Source organism: Podarcis gaigeae (assembly GCF_964106915.1).
Source record: "Podarcis gaigeae genome assembly, chromosome: 7".
Lineage (NCBI taxonomy): Eukaryota > Metazoa > Chordata > Lepidosauria > Squamata > Lacertidae > Podarcis > Podarcis gaigeae.
The window spans coordinates 32836788-32850691 of record NC_139683.1 but is presented as its reverse complement, the minus strand read 5'-3'; the positions used below and the strand labels follow the sequence as shown (position 1 = coordinate 32850691).

The 13904-nt window shown below is 44.0% G+C and overlaps 1 protein-coding gene across 2 annotated transcripts in view; it reads left to right on the top strand.

Moving 5' to 3' along the window:
- The first annotated feature begins 77 nt into the window (after positions 1-77).
- The window catches only part of LOC310848688 (uncharacterized protein C8orf89 homolog), a 43941-nt gene continuing 30114 nt past the window's right edge, over positions 78-13904 (top strand). For both annotated transcript variants that reach the window (XR_014566507.1, XR_014566508.1), the window contains exon 1: positions 78-155. The gene's annotated coding sequence lies outside the window, so the exon portion shown is untranslated. The remainder of the gene's footprint in view (positions 156-13904) is intronic.

The following is a 13904-nucleotide window of genomic DNA, read 5'->3' as shown; positions in this document are numbered from 1 at the left end:
GGCGAAGAGCTTTCCCCGACTGAGGCGAGGGAAGGCAGCTCCACCCGGCGGGGCGCGCGGAGAGAGGGGGGCCGGGCGCGCTGCTGCCTTGCCACGCCTCGGCCCCTCCCAGCCCCTCGCCGGGCGCCCGCGGCTCTCGCTCTCCCGGAGCTAAGGTAAAAAGGGTCGCCGCCGCCGCCACGCGCTCCCAGGAAAAGGCGGCAAGGGCGCCAGGGGGGTTCCGCGCGCCTCCCTACCCGGTCCCGCCGCTGCCTCTGCGTACTTGGGCGGGGAGGGGGGCAAGGGATGCTCCGGCCCGCTCATCCTCTCCGGGCAGGGTCACGGGAATGCGCGGGGTTGGCAGCCGACCAGCTGCCCTCGCTCCGCCTCTCTCCGGCCACAGCCTGCGCCGCTAGACGGGGCGGAGGGAGCGGGGCGCTTCTCGCTGTAGCACCTGTTCTCTGATGTTGACTTTTATTGTACGGGTTTGTGTATAATTGTCGTAGGCCGCTCTAGGAGTTTTTTTATGAATAGGGTATAGAAGTATGTTAAGAAATCAGCTTTAAACTCACGAACTGAGAGCCAGTGTGGTGCAGTGGTTGGACTGAGACCTGGGAGGTGAGGGTTCACAACTTTAATATAATTACAATTATAATTATTGCCTATAATTAGGCCACACAGCGATGAAGCTCCCTGGGCGGCCTTAGGACTGCCATTGCCTCTCAGGCTAACCTACCTCAAAGGCTTGTGAGGATTGGAGAAAAAGGTGGGCTATAAATGCAATAATTATAATTGTAATTATACTAAAGTGAAATAATATTGGAGGAAGCTGTCCCTGAGCAGGTGCAGAGTGCATGTCGATTCACTGAGCAGCAATAGGTATGGGTAACAGAACTTCTCCAGGTCAGCATAAGCAAAAAGAAAGATATATCTGACAGTCTTAGACTGGTACCTTTTGTGTTTGAAAGAGCTGTTGATATGGGGGAAGTGACGCTTAATGAAAGCTTATCCTTTCTTCCCACATTTGCCGGAAGAAAACTGATACTCCTTTAAACAGCTTGGATGCTCGGTGTGTGGGATCCAGTAGTGAGGACATAGCAGAATGCATAGGCCACTTTAGGGCAGGAACCAGTGGGAGACGAGATCCAGGCCTCATCTCTCCCTCCTAAATTGTTCCTTCCAGTAGCACCTTAAAGACCAACTAAGTCAGTTCTTGGTATGAGCTTTCGTGTGCATGCACACTGTATCGTGTGCATGTGTATCTGTATCTGAAGAAGTGTGCATGCACACGAAAGCTCATACCAAGAACTGACTTAGTTGGTCTTTAAGGTGCTACTGGAAGGAATTTTTTTGTTTTGACTATGGCAGACCAACACGGCTACCTATCTGTAACTCCTAAATTGTTGTCAGGCACAGTGTTCAAAACTCCCGTTGTTCTAGGCACATTTTGGCAACTGGCAATTTCATTAGCATGAGGAATTTCTGAGCTCTGGCTGCATACTGAGCCTAAGATTTCAGATTAAAACCTGCCATTGCTGGCGTTGAGGGCTTGGAAGAAGAAATTCCTGACTGCTGGACTTCCAAGAAATCACTGGAGTGTCAAGCAAGTTGATAGGTTCTGCCTCTCAGCTGGCCTTAAGGAAAGGCAGTGTTTTGAGGGACCCTTATAAGACTATGTGGGACACGGGTGGCGCTGTGGTCTAAACCACAGAGCCTAGGGCTTGCCGATCGGAAGGTCGGCGGTTCGAATCCCCACGACGGGGTGAGCTCCCGATGCTCGATCCCAGCTGCTGCCCACCTAGCAGTTCAAAAGCACGTCAAAGTGCAAGTAGATAAATAGGTACCACTACGGCGGAAAGGTAAACGGCGTTTCCGTGTGCTGCTCTGGTTCGCCAGAAGCGGCTTTGTCATGCTGGTCACATGACTGCGGACAAACGCCGGCTCCCTTGGCCTATAGAGTGAGATGAGCGCACAACCCCAGAGTCGTCCGCGACTGGACCTAATGGTCAGGGGTACCTTTACCTTTACATAAGACTATTAAGAGAGCGGGCAGGGGAAGCATGGCTTTTTTTTTTCTTGCAGTCTTTCGATGAGGACTAGACAATGTGAAAAATGAACATAAGATTTTAGCTGCAGTTCATTCATTTTCAGCTTTGTATTCTTCTTATAAAAAAAGTGTGCCTAGACATTCCGTTGTGGTGCCCATAACCTAGGTTTAAGGTGCCATTTAGCTCCTAGCTTTCATATCTCAGTTTCTAACACTGGTCAGGCACTGTTGCTGGCATGGAGTTATTAGGTGTGCAGCCCTGGATTGGGTCAGGAACTATGTTCCCTGTACTCATTTGCATGTTCAACTGCTGCTCATCCAGCAAGTGTAGGGGCATGTATGCCATGAAGCTCACTGGGTAAAGTTGGGCCAGTCACTGCCTTTCAGCCTAACCTAGGCTGCCTTTCAGCCTAACCCCACAGGGTTGTTGTGGGGAGGATGGGATGCCTTGAGCTCTTTGGAGGAAAAGGTGGGATATAAATGCAATACATAAACAAAAAAATGCCATCTCCTACATGTACAGAATATGCCTCTGGCTGTGTCTAGGCAACTTCGTGGTATAATCCATTTAGATCTGTATAGTTCCTGTGTCCATCTGCTCATCACTGTTCCCTAGCCACTTTTTGGAAAACAGCTGTGGTTGGCCTCCACATCTGCAGCATTTCACATGTGACATGGTGATTTCAAAGATCACCGGGCTTTAGGAACACTGGTCATTTAAGTGTCAAATGTAAATGATATGAATTAAATAAATCCACTTATGGATAATAGTCCATTGGGAGGTTACTTTTATTTAAACATCTTAGAGCTTGCTTTGCCTCTTCTTTCCACTTCTAGTCATTGGTGTTTGTTTGTTTTTAATGTCTCAAAGGCTGGAATATTCAGGACAGACCACTTCCCACACAGCCTGCCTTATGTGGATGTGAAGTGGGGGGGGGGTTCCTTCTGAAATGAGTAAACTTCTGTGGTTCATCTCATTTAGCTGAATGCATTAGCATGTCTTTAAGCCACTTTGATTTGGCATTTCAGATTTAAAATGCTTAACCTAGTCCATCCTGTACCATTTCCGTCTTCTACCTCCACCAAATTTCAAAATGACTTTTCTGGGTTTGCTATGAAGCTTGGTATACACAAAACATTTGCTGTACTGCTGCTTCGTGCATGGCGTGTCAGTGTTCTCCAGGATCCCATGACCAAATTTGGTCAAGGACAAAACAATGCACTGCATGGCTGAGGTTTGGATATTGAGATTGCCCATGGTGCACCTGCGTCACTGAAATTCTGGAGCATTAGTTCCCCTTTTCTCTTCATTTAAGAGACAAACTCCACAGTGGATCTCTGAAATGTTTTAAGAACTAAAATGCTTCTGTGGAGGGCTATAAATTTATTCACAGCAGCAGCAAGTGGGAGAGTTGTTTAACCCTTTCTCCTACCTAGAGTGTTCATAGCAACCAGGTCAGGTTTTAAGGTGTTGCTATTAGTATATAAGGCCCTTAACATTTTGGGGCCAGGTTATCCACATATGCACCCACTCAATCATTTTTATCTGCGGAACGGCACTTTTACAAGTGTCATATCATGTTCATTCTGCGCTTCAGGACCTGATCTTTTAGCAGGGAAGCTCCCACACGCTGGGACTCATTTCCCATTGATATTAGGCAGGCATCTTTCCTGTAATCTTTTTGGCACCTTCTAAAAACTTTTCTGTTTAGGCGAGCCTACCCAGACATGTAAAGTTGGCATGTATTTTAACCTATAATTTTAGCTTATAATGTATACTTCTAACCTTTGACGTTGCTCATTTTGCTTTTAACATTGATTTTTATTGGCAACTTTAATGTACATTTTATATTCTTTGTAAACGTCTTAGAGGTTTTATTTACAGTTCTCTGCAGTATAAAAAACATGCAAATATACTTTTTTGTATATATATTTAACTGATTTTGTTAAAGGAAGCAAACAAATGGCAACAAACATAATAGTTACACTTCTCATGTCTGAGGATTTGCAAAAATAACAGCTTAGTCTCTTAGCCACTAAAAACGTAAAAAAAGGTAAAGGACCCCTGGACGGTTAAGTCCAATCAAAGGCAACTATGGGGTGCAGTGCTCACCTCACTTTTCAAGCTAAGAGAACCAGCATTTGTTCACAGACAGCTTTCTGGGTCATGTGGCCAGCAAGACTAAACTGCTTCTGGCACAATGGAATATTGTGACGGAAGCCAGAGCGCATGGAAACACTGTTTACCTTCCTGTTGCCGCAGTACCTATTTATCTACTTGCACTTGTGTGCTTTCGAACTGCTAGGTTGGCAGGACCTGGGACAGAGCAACAGAAGCTCACCCCGTCATATGTTTTCGAACTGCCAACCTGACTGGCAAGCCCAAGAGGCTCAGTGGTTTAGACCACAGCGCCACCCACTCCCCCTAACTTAGCCACTATGCCACACCAGCTACTCATAATTTCTTTTGAGGTCCTAACTAGCTGGCTCTAAGTAAACCACTCTGTCTTGGTCTCAGTCCCCCATCCCTGCATTCCTAAATATGATCTCTCCTTCACACACACAATTGAGGAGGAGGGAATAATAAATGTGTAATAGTATTGCTAGGGACGTGGGTAGTGCTGTGGGTTAAACCACAGAGCCTAGGACTTGCCAATCAGAAGGTCGGCAGTTCGAATCCCCACAACGGGGTGAGCTCTCATTGCTCGGTCCCTGCTCCTGCCAACCTAGCAGTTTGAAAGCACGTCAAAGTGCAAGTAGATAAATAGGTACCGCTCCAGCAGGAAGGTAAACGGCCTTTCTGTGCGCTGCTCTGGTTTGCCAGAAGCGGCTTAGTCATGCTGGCCACATGACCCGGAAGCTGTACGCCGGCTCCCTTGGCCAATAAAGCGAGATGAGCGCCGCAACCCCAGAGTCGGTCACGACTGGACCTAATGGTCAGGGGTCCCTTTACCTTTAATAGTAATGCTATTTGAGAAGGGTTACAGCAGTGGAGAGAATTCCTTGCTAGGAATGACCATTCAATCATAGAGCAGGAAATGGTTATTGCATGTTTGGGTACCATTCCCTCATGGGCAAACCTTCCAAGCATTGCATGCCAGGGACTAGGAAAGAGACAGGTAGAGGCAAGGTGGGCAGGATAATGGCTTTGACATTTAACTTTGTAAAGAAGGCTGGATTCCACCAGCCGCACAAAAGCCAGAGGTTTCTACTCATACCTGCCTCTCTGCTCAGTGCAAGCAAGAGACACTATCGCATACCTGTCAAGCAAAAGTATTCACGGGAAAGAGGAGTATGCCCCTAGGGTTGGGTCATGGCCTAGGTTGGGTCCTAAGGCTGGAACTTGGCCTGGAGGGCTGCATTCAGCTTTCGAACCTGAAGCTCCTCACCCCAATCAATCAGAAAGGTAGCATGATAAGTCATAAATACTCAAGGAAATCAAGTAGTAATTCCATGAATTTAGAAAGTCCTGAAAGTGCTCTGAAAGAAAACACGATGAACAGAGAAAATACAAGAAAGCATGTTTGTTCACCGTGGCATGCAGATGCTGATGGAAAGTGAGTGAACCAAGCATACCCATTGCACAGTAAAATACCCAGTGTAGAATCTTTATATTACTAATAAAGGCACTGAGCAGCTGTCGAAGGTTCTGAGCAGGTTAAGCCCTTTTTAAAAAAATTAATGAAAATGTTATACTAGGTAATAGAATTGGTGAACACAAGTTAGCTGGTAATAGAGCACTATACTACTTAAAATATTATTGCACAGGATTAATTTCCCCTTTACATAGTTTCCTCCTTTAAATCCCTATGATATAGCCTGCCTTAGGTGATAAACACTAACAAAGTTTATAAATACACAATGGAATTAATTGAATCTCTAGAACTTTTAAAGCCACCTGGAAGAGCTTCATATCTTGTGCCTAAGGTAATATTTAAGTAAATTTTGAATGACATGATATAACGCAAAAGACCCCTGAAAGAAAGGGGGAAAGCTAAGGGAAAAAATTTAAATCTATATGAGTCTATTAGAAACAAAAGAACCAGCCTAAAATGTGAATTAACTTACTTAAAAGCTTTATCTTTCTTTAACTTGTAGAGCAAGCTATTGAGGGAGAAACATCTAGGGCAAAAGTTCAGTTAAACATTTAAGAGCAGGTGGTGTCTTGAAAAATCAAATAATATGGCATTTTTTTCAGTAGAAATATAACAGCATTAACAGCCATTTACTGGCTGCCATTTTGTTACCAAACCAGGTTTAAGGTTTTCGCTATTAGCTTATCAGGTCCAAAACAAATTGGGACCAGTTTACAGTGTCTTGTTCCACATAGCCTTGTCTGCTCACTGAGATCAGCAGGTGAAGTTGTTCCAACTTCTGTCCACCCAAAAGAGCTCCTTCACATTAAAACTACCTACCTTTTGAAATAGCCAAAGCTTGGTTACATGTCAGCCAGTAAATAGATGTCCGTGCTGTTCTATTTCCACTGAAAAAAATGCCAGTTCAGATGCCACACTTTAGCCAAGCATTGACTAAGCACAGCAGGACCGTCAGACCATATGGCATACCAGCTCCTGCCAACCTAGCAATTCAAAAGCATACCAGTACAAATATAAATAGGTACCGCTGTGGCGGGAAGGTAAACTGCATTTCCTTGCGCTCTGGCTCTCATCACGGTGTCCTGTTGCGGCAGAAGCGGTTTAGTCAAGCTGGCCACATTACCCGGAAAGCTATCTGTGGACAAACGCCGGCTCCCTTGGCCTGAAAAGCGAGATGAGCGCCGCAACTCATAGTCACCTTTGACTGGCCTTAACCATCCAGGGGTCCTTTACTTTTTTACCTTTACTGCTGGAGGAAGTGTGCTTATGAAGACCAGTTTCCGGAGTGCTCTTGCATATCCTGCTTGCTGGCTTCCCACAGGCATCTGGTTGTCCACAATGAGAACAGAACCATTGGGTTGATCCAGCAGGCTCTTGTGTTTTAAAGGAAAACATAATTTGAACACAGACGTATTGAATAACTGAAGTGCAAGATAGCCGTGCGATCTAGCATACTGAAGAAATGGTCTTCATGCAATAACTGGCTTCCCATCAGATTTACAAGAAACTACATATGCTCATCAGTTTAAAAACTAGTTAGGCCTCCAGCCTGATCTATAAATACATTTTCATTGTAATAGTTAACGAGACACATAGGAAAACCAAGTTAGCTGGGACTTGTTGTTCATATTGGCCTTAGCTGAATGATTAATAGTCAAATCAACTTTGGTCTTGTCGTCTAAAACGTAGCAGCAGTAATATTGAATACTGAATATAAGGATCAGTAAGGTCAACTTCAAAGTATATTTCCCATATATTAGCTGTCAGTCCATAGCATTCCATGAGTGTGCACACCCTCCACATGAGCAAACTTCCTGGAAGGCCTTCACTTACACAAATACAGATAGTTCGTTCCTGTTTGCTTTTAAAGGATTTAACTGATGGCATCTAGATGAGAAGGTTTCAGAGATTCTACATTTCACTTTTCTCTCTCCTTCAGGCTTGTTTGCACATGCCCACCTATTTACTTTCCCAAAGTCTCCTTCCAATAAAAGAAACATGGGCCTTCTCGGGTTTTGAAGTGAGACAACATCATGAATTGTGTTGATACAAATGTTCACTTTGCAGAAGGTCCCCCCCACTTTCAGGATATGCAAATAAACGGTGTGTGTCCACGGAAGATCACCACCATAAATGCCCTTCATCCATCCATCTTTCTTTCTTTCTTTCTTTCTTTCTTTCTTTCTTTCTCAAAAACATACAAAGCACTCTGTCAATAAACATACTGGTAACTTTAAAGGGGGGGTTAAGGACCAAAACATGGAGCAATTCTTAATTGTGGTTTAAACTAGGAGCTCCCAAAAATGTCTGGCCAAACTGTTATGCAACAACATCTCATCTGATCCAACATGTTTCCTTTCGTCCCAAAAGCAGTCATATACATACTGGACTGTATGCCTAAAAGATTTCCTAAGGCATGTCTGTTCCAACATGGTGTAATGGCAGCATATTGGACTATAATCTGAAAGACCTGGGTTCAAATCTCCACTCTGCCTGGGTGGCCATGTGTCCTACCTTACAGTGAACATTCATCTGTTTGAAGGTGTCCTCTACTTGAGGGCTGTCCAGTCCAAGCCTGCTTTAAAGAAAAGGAACTATTAAAAGAGAGATCATATGCGTTGAAGTTGCCCATCAGTAGTTAGCAGCATCTGGTCCACTACAGCAAGATGTGTTGCTTTACTATTTAAATCAAGATTGTTTATAAATTTGCACCTATACATATAACTACCATGTGTAATTTTTATGCACATGGACATAATCTTTTTTCTTTTATTTTTGGTGATGCGAATCTTATTTTTGGCAATGCATAACTTGCAATTCTAATTCAGCCATGAAGCTCATTGGTGACCTTGCACTAATTATTCTCTTCTTTACATTTTAAATGGTATTTAATGCTATCTTTTGAATTGTTGTAACCCGGCCTAGGACTGTAGGGTGAAGGATGAGTAACCAACTAAATTATTTTTGCTAATAATAACAACGTTGACACCTGCTGCTTGAGTAGCTGCCACATTTGTATCTCCATAGATGGATCATGGCCATTTTGAAAACAGAGTATTCTACAATCTGAATATGGAATTATACAATCCAGCATAACTACATACTTCCATGTAATGGGTTGTATTCAATGTAGCATTAAGCCAAATGTCCCTTCTTGTAAGGATTTCTCCTTGCACAACAGAATACTCTCCTCCACCCTGCACACTTCCTAAATTCTGGGGGTTCCCCCATATTTTGAGAGCAGATTTGGGGGTGGTGTTTTGGAAAGGAGGGGGAGGGAAATCCCCTTGTACTAGCACAACTCTTTAATTGAATGCTGCCCAATGGGATGGATTCAATGAATCCACTGTGCTAGCAGAAGCCAGCTCAAGTATTCCTGCTAGTGCAGGCATAGGCAAACTCGGCCCTCCAGATGTTTTGGGACTACAACTCCCATCATCCCTGACCACTGGTCCTGTAAGCTAGGGATGATGAGAGTTGTAGTCCCAAAACATCTGGATGGTTGAGTTTGCCTATGCCTGTGCTAGTGCAATGGGGCTTCCCCCACTGCACCCCATGTACTCCCTGCACTTCCCCCAAATCCATTCTGGAGGGCCAGAGAAAACCCCAGAACAGCACATGGGTGTGGGGAGGAGAGGAGATATTATTACATGTGGCAAGCAGAAATTACTTGCCCCAATGAAATGATTGTATTAGCATGATGCTGAATTCTACCCATTATATTTAGGGTCAGGAAGGGAGAACTGTAGTGTTATTTCACCGTTGCTTTCTTTTGTAGTTTTCTGTTACGCCTTTCAGACATGATAGCTGGAGAAGTATGAGACAAGCTTGTTCTCCATCCAGCTCATGATTCCAAATTATAAGCGAATTGTGGTGAAAGTTGCTGGGAGAAACAGGGAAGTTATTTCCTTAATGCTTGTAATGTATCAATAGGATGGTGCCATACAGATTCAATAGGGATGTACTGTGATCTGATTTTTATTTTTATTCTGATGGCTTGCAATATTTTAAATCTTCACAGTTTTAAAATTACTGTTCATTTAATATTTTAATTGGGATTGCAAACCAGCCAGAAAAGCCTGCAACCTAGAGTGCTCAGTTTGGTGTCAGAGTCAGGTTGCGTACACAATTTACCTGCAAAGCACATTCTTTCCCTCAAAGGACTGTGTAGTTTACCCCTCGCTAGGGCTACAGTTCCCACAATGCTTTAATAAACTCCCTGAATTCTTTGAGGGAGAAAACGTGCTTCTGCTATAGTGTATACAGAGCCTCACACTTGGCGATGAAGCCCAATTGGGTGGTCTTGGGCCAGTCACTACCTCTCTGCCCAACCTACCTCACATGGTTGTTGTGGGGATTGGTGGGAGGGGGGAAGAAAACAATGTGACCACTTCGAGCTCCTGAGAGGAGAAAGTGGGATATTAATTAAATAAAGAAAAACAGCAGGGATTGTGAACCCACGTCTCATCACATTGTTGGACTATACCTTCCATCCGCCTCAGCCAGCATGATTGGAGTTGTAGTTCAGCAACATCAGAGGCCCATGTGCCTTTAACTGCTAGACAAATGGCAGGCAAAGAATGTGTGGTTGGTTCTGGTTATCTCAGCATGAAGATACAGCAATGGAGAAAGTTTCACCTACTAAGGTTTGGCCTATCACAAGTTGTTCTTAAAACCACAGGATCGTCACCACAGAAAATGTGGCAATCTTAACATGTTCATTAGGGTCATTGAGACTGAAACAAGTTGAATAAGATTACTCCAGAGAAAGTTCTTTGAGGCTTTAAGGGGCAAACAGTCCTCCCTGTCCCATAAAGCTAGCTTATGGGTTGTTGTTTTTAACGTACACAGACATACATATATATCATATATAGTGGTGTGCCAGGAGATATTAATGCAAACAAACTATATCTCATTAGACTTCGTGCCACAGATTCTCTCTGAAAAGAGGAGAGGTTTTCATAATATTTATGTGAGCATTTATTTAAACCACAGAGACTTTCAACACATACAGCTTGAAGCCTAACATTTCCCAGACATTAGCTGCAGATCATCTAAACTAATTCCCTCTGTTCACACCATATGTGGAACCATGAAGGAGCTTTTACAACATAGTTCCCATTTTGAGTTTTATGTTGGGGGTTTTTAAACACACGCGTGCACACTGGCAAAGTAAAATAAGATTAGCCATATAGTTGATTGTACTGGCACCAGTAGAAATTATGTTCATTTTTGGCCTTAAAAGGAAGCTTTTAAAGTTTTACGGCTGAGACCAAAAATAGAGAGAAAAAGGAAATCCTGCCAAGTTTGTGGGCAGTTATTTCCCTCCCCTCACTCTTTTCATTTAGATTAAAAAGTTATTTAAGCAGAACAGTGATATAAACCCATTTCACTGTGCATAAGGAGGCAGGTTCTAAGGCTGGAATACTATGCATGATTACTTAGAAGTAAGCCCTGCTGGAGCCAATAGGTGTCTCCCATTAGGTTTTACTCATAGTAGACCTACTGAAATTAATAAACCTAGATCAGTCATGTCCATTAATTTCAGTGGGACTTCCTTGAGTAGAACCAACATTGGCTTCAACCCAATGGCGGCTTGCTTCTGAGTAAACATGCTGGAGACATATTTTTTGCAATTAACTGCATTTTTCTAAACAAAATGCAAGTAAAGATTCAGAGAAACACATTTATTAGCTGCTGCAAGATGCAGCCACCAAGTCGGATCACGTCAAAGAAGGAATGTACAAATTAGTGGAGAACAAGGCTCTTAGTGGCTACTAGCCGTGAGGGAGGTATACTGTCTCCCTTTGCTGTTCGAGAGAGGCAGTATACCTCTCAACACCAGTGGCTGGATATCCGAAATGGGGAGAGCTCTATTGCACTTGGGTCATTTTTTGGACTTCCTGCAGGCATATGGTTGGCCACTGTGAGATGCTGGGCCATTGGCCTGATCCAGCAAACTCTTTTTATTTAAGGAACTGATATCCCACTTTTCTATTCATTAAAACAATAACATGCTCAAGAGAGCTTACAATAATAATAAAAAGCACCGTCATTAAACGTTCAAAAACCAAACAACACAACCATGGAACAAGGATGCTAGATCCTATACAATGGTTCATTCCTATGACTTCACATGCCACTCAGTCTGAGCATGATGCCAGTCCAGTGCCACAAGCTGTGAGCTTCTTGCACTGGCACAGCAAGGGCTTTATGCCAGCTGTACAGGGAAATCTGCCATCGCAAATGTTTAAGAGTTGGGGTGACCTCATAGTTTCTGAATAAGCCTTCAAGAGACAAGTTCTGTGATGCTGAATATTTGATGCTAGCCAGGTCTTGAAATTCATCTTCATTAAATGAGAATGTTTCATTCTGTCAACTTCATCGCACAGGGAAACCTCACACAGCTTCAGGAATGTGAGCACCACCTGTTTCCCAGAGGGCACTGAAAAAAAGGAAGACAGACCCTTTGCTCATGGTACAGAGTGGTGCTTTGAAAGCACGAGCTGAAGGATCTCCATCAGAGCCAGGAAGACACGTGTCTGAGGCCAGATTTGCAAAGACTGCTGTAGACGTCACTTTGCAGGCAGGTCTGCTACTGAGCCACAGTCATATTGTCCTCTGGGGGCTGCTGAAAGCCATAAACTAACTCAACTCATGTGATGTGTCCATGCACACCACAATATGCAGTGAGATGAGCACCACACCCCATAGCTGCCTTTGACTGGACTTAACCATCCAGGGGTCCTTTACCTTTACCTTACCTTTGGATATGCAGTGTCTAAGCAGCAATGAAACAGACACAGGAAAAGGCAACTCTAGACTTTGTCATTTGTTGGTATAAAATGTTGTGAAGTGCTTTGTGCAACATGTTGCTTAAAAAGCTGGCTATGAATTGCATCAAAATTAAGTCATACTCAGACTTCACCCACAGAAGCTAAAGGAACTAAGTTAGTCAGGACCCAGGGAAATTGAGGGTGCTATGACACCAGAGAGAGAGAGAGAGAGAGAGAGAGAGATGCAACCAGCTTCAAATCCACATTAAACTCTAATGTGGACAAGTCTCAAGTCATAGGATCAGGTTTTAAGGCACACGCTTACTTTTACTGTGTTTACAAGTTATGTTGAGAGACTCGCACAAAGTCTTTCTCTCCTCTTTTCTTGTCATGTCTTTTCTTTTCAAGCACACTATTCTAATCCTGAAGTGCCAAAACACTTCTCTGAAAACAGACCTCCCAGTTTAGCGGTGGGTTTCCCCACCGCCTTACATAGGTCAAAGATCAGTTTTGATCATTACTCACTAGAGTGAAAGGTTGTTTTAACACCTTTTTCTGAAATATGAAATTTACTTCATATGTCAAGGGATAGTAAATTCTTAACAGCATGGAGAAGCCAGAAACAAATATTATAGAAAGGATTTGCAAAAGAATTCAAAGTGAAGAGGCACAAGGGGGGCACGAGGTAACTGCTATCTAGTGAACTGCTAGAAGCCTACACACACACACACACACACCTCATGGTCTCCACATATTCTACTGCCTTTCTGATAGGGGCAATCTGTGATTAGACAGCCATGTTAGGGACCTACCCCATTCACATAATACATGGAGTGATGGACGGTGGCCTGATTTTTTGCATCAAAAGGGAAACACAAGTGAAGGAACTTAAACTCCATCCCACTTTCATTTCATTACTTCACAAAGGCCAGTGGGGCAGGGGGCCTTCTAGATGTTGTTGGATTACAAGTCCCATCATTCTTGGCCATGATGGCTAGAGCTGATGATGCCATGCCCCTGCTCATAGAGTCCTAATCAGAGGAAGACCTGGTACTCCATGAAGGGAACGGTATGGAGGAAGAGGTGGGGTCAGGTAACAAAGCCAATCCAGGACCGTCAGACCATATGGCACCCCAGCTGCTGCTCCAATAGAGACCCCAGCCTTGGAGGTAGAAGCTGAGCCTGAGAGAGCTCTAGTGCAAGACTAGGCAGTGGCCAGGCAATGGAGCGTCCTTCAGAAAGTCAAGGCCTCCTTCAGAGTAATGGGCTATGTGTGAGGAGAAAGCTCTGGTGGCCGCCATCTTTCATAGGAATACTGGATAAAAGCCTTCAGTTCCTTGAGAAAGCTGTTGGAACAGGATTGGTCCTATGGTGTGTTGATGGGCTTTGTTACCTTGATCTATGACTGGCCTTTATGTCTCTTGCTGATCCCTTCCCCACCCCCACCCCACTTGACCTTGGACTGTGACCTGACATTAGTCTCTGGACATGGAGAGCTACAGGCTC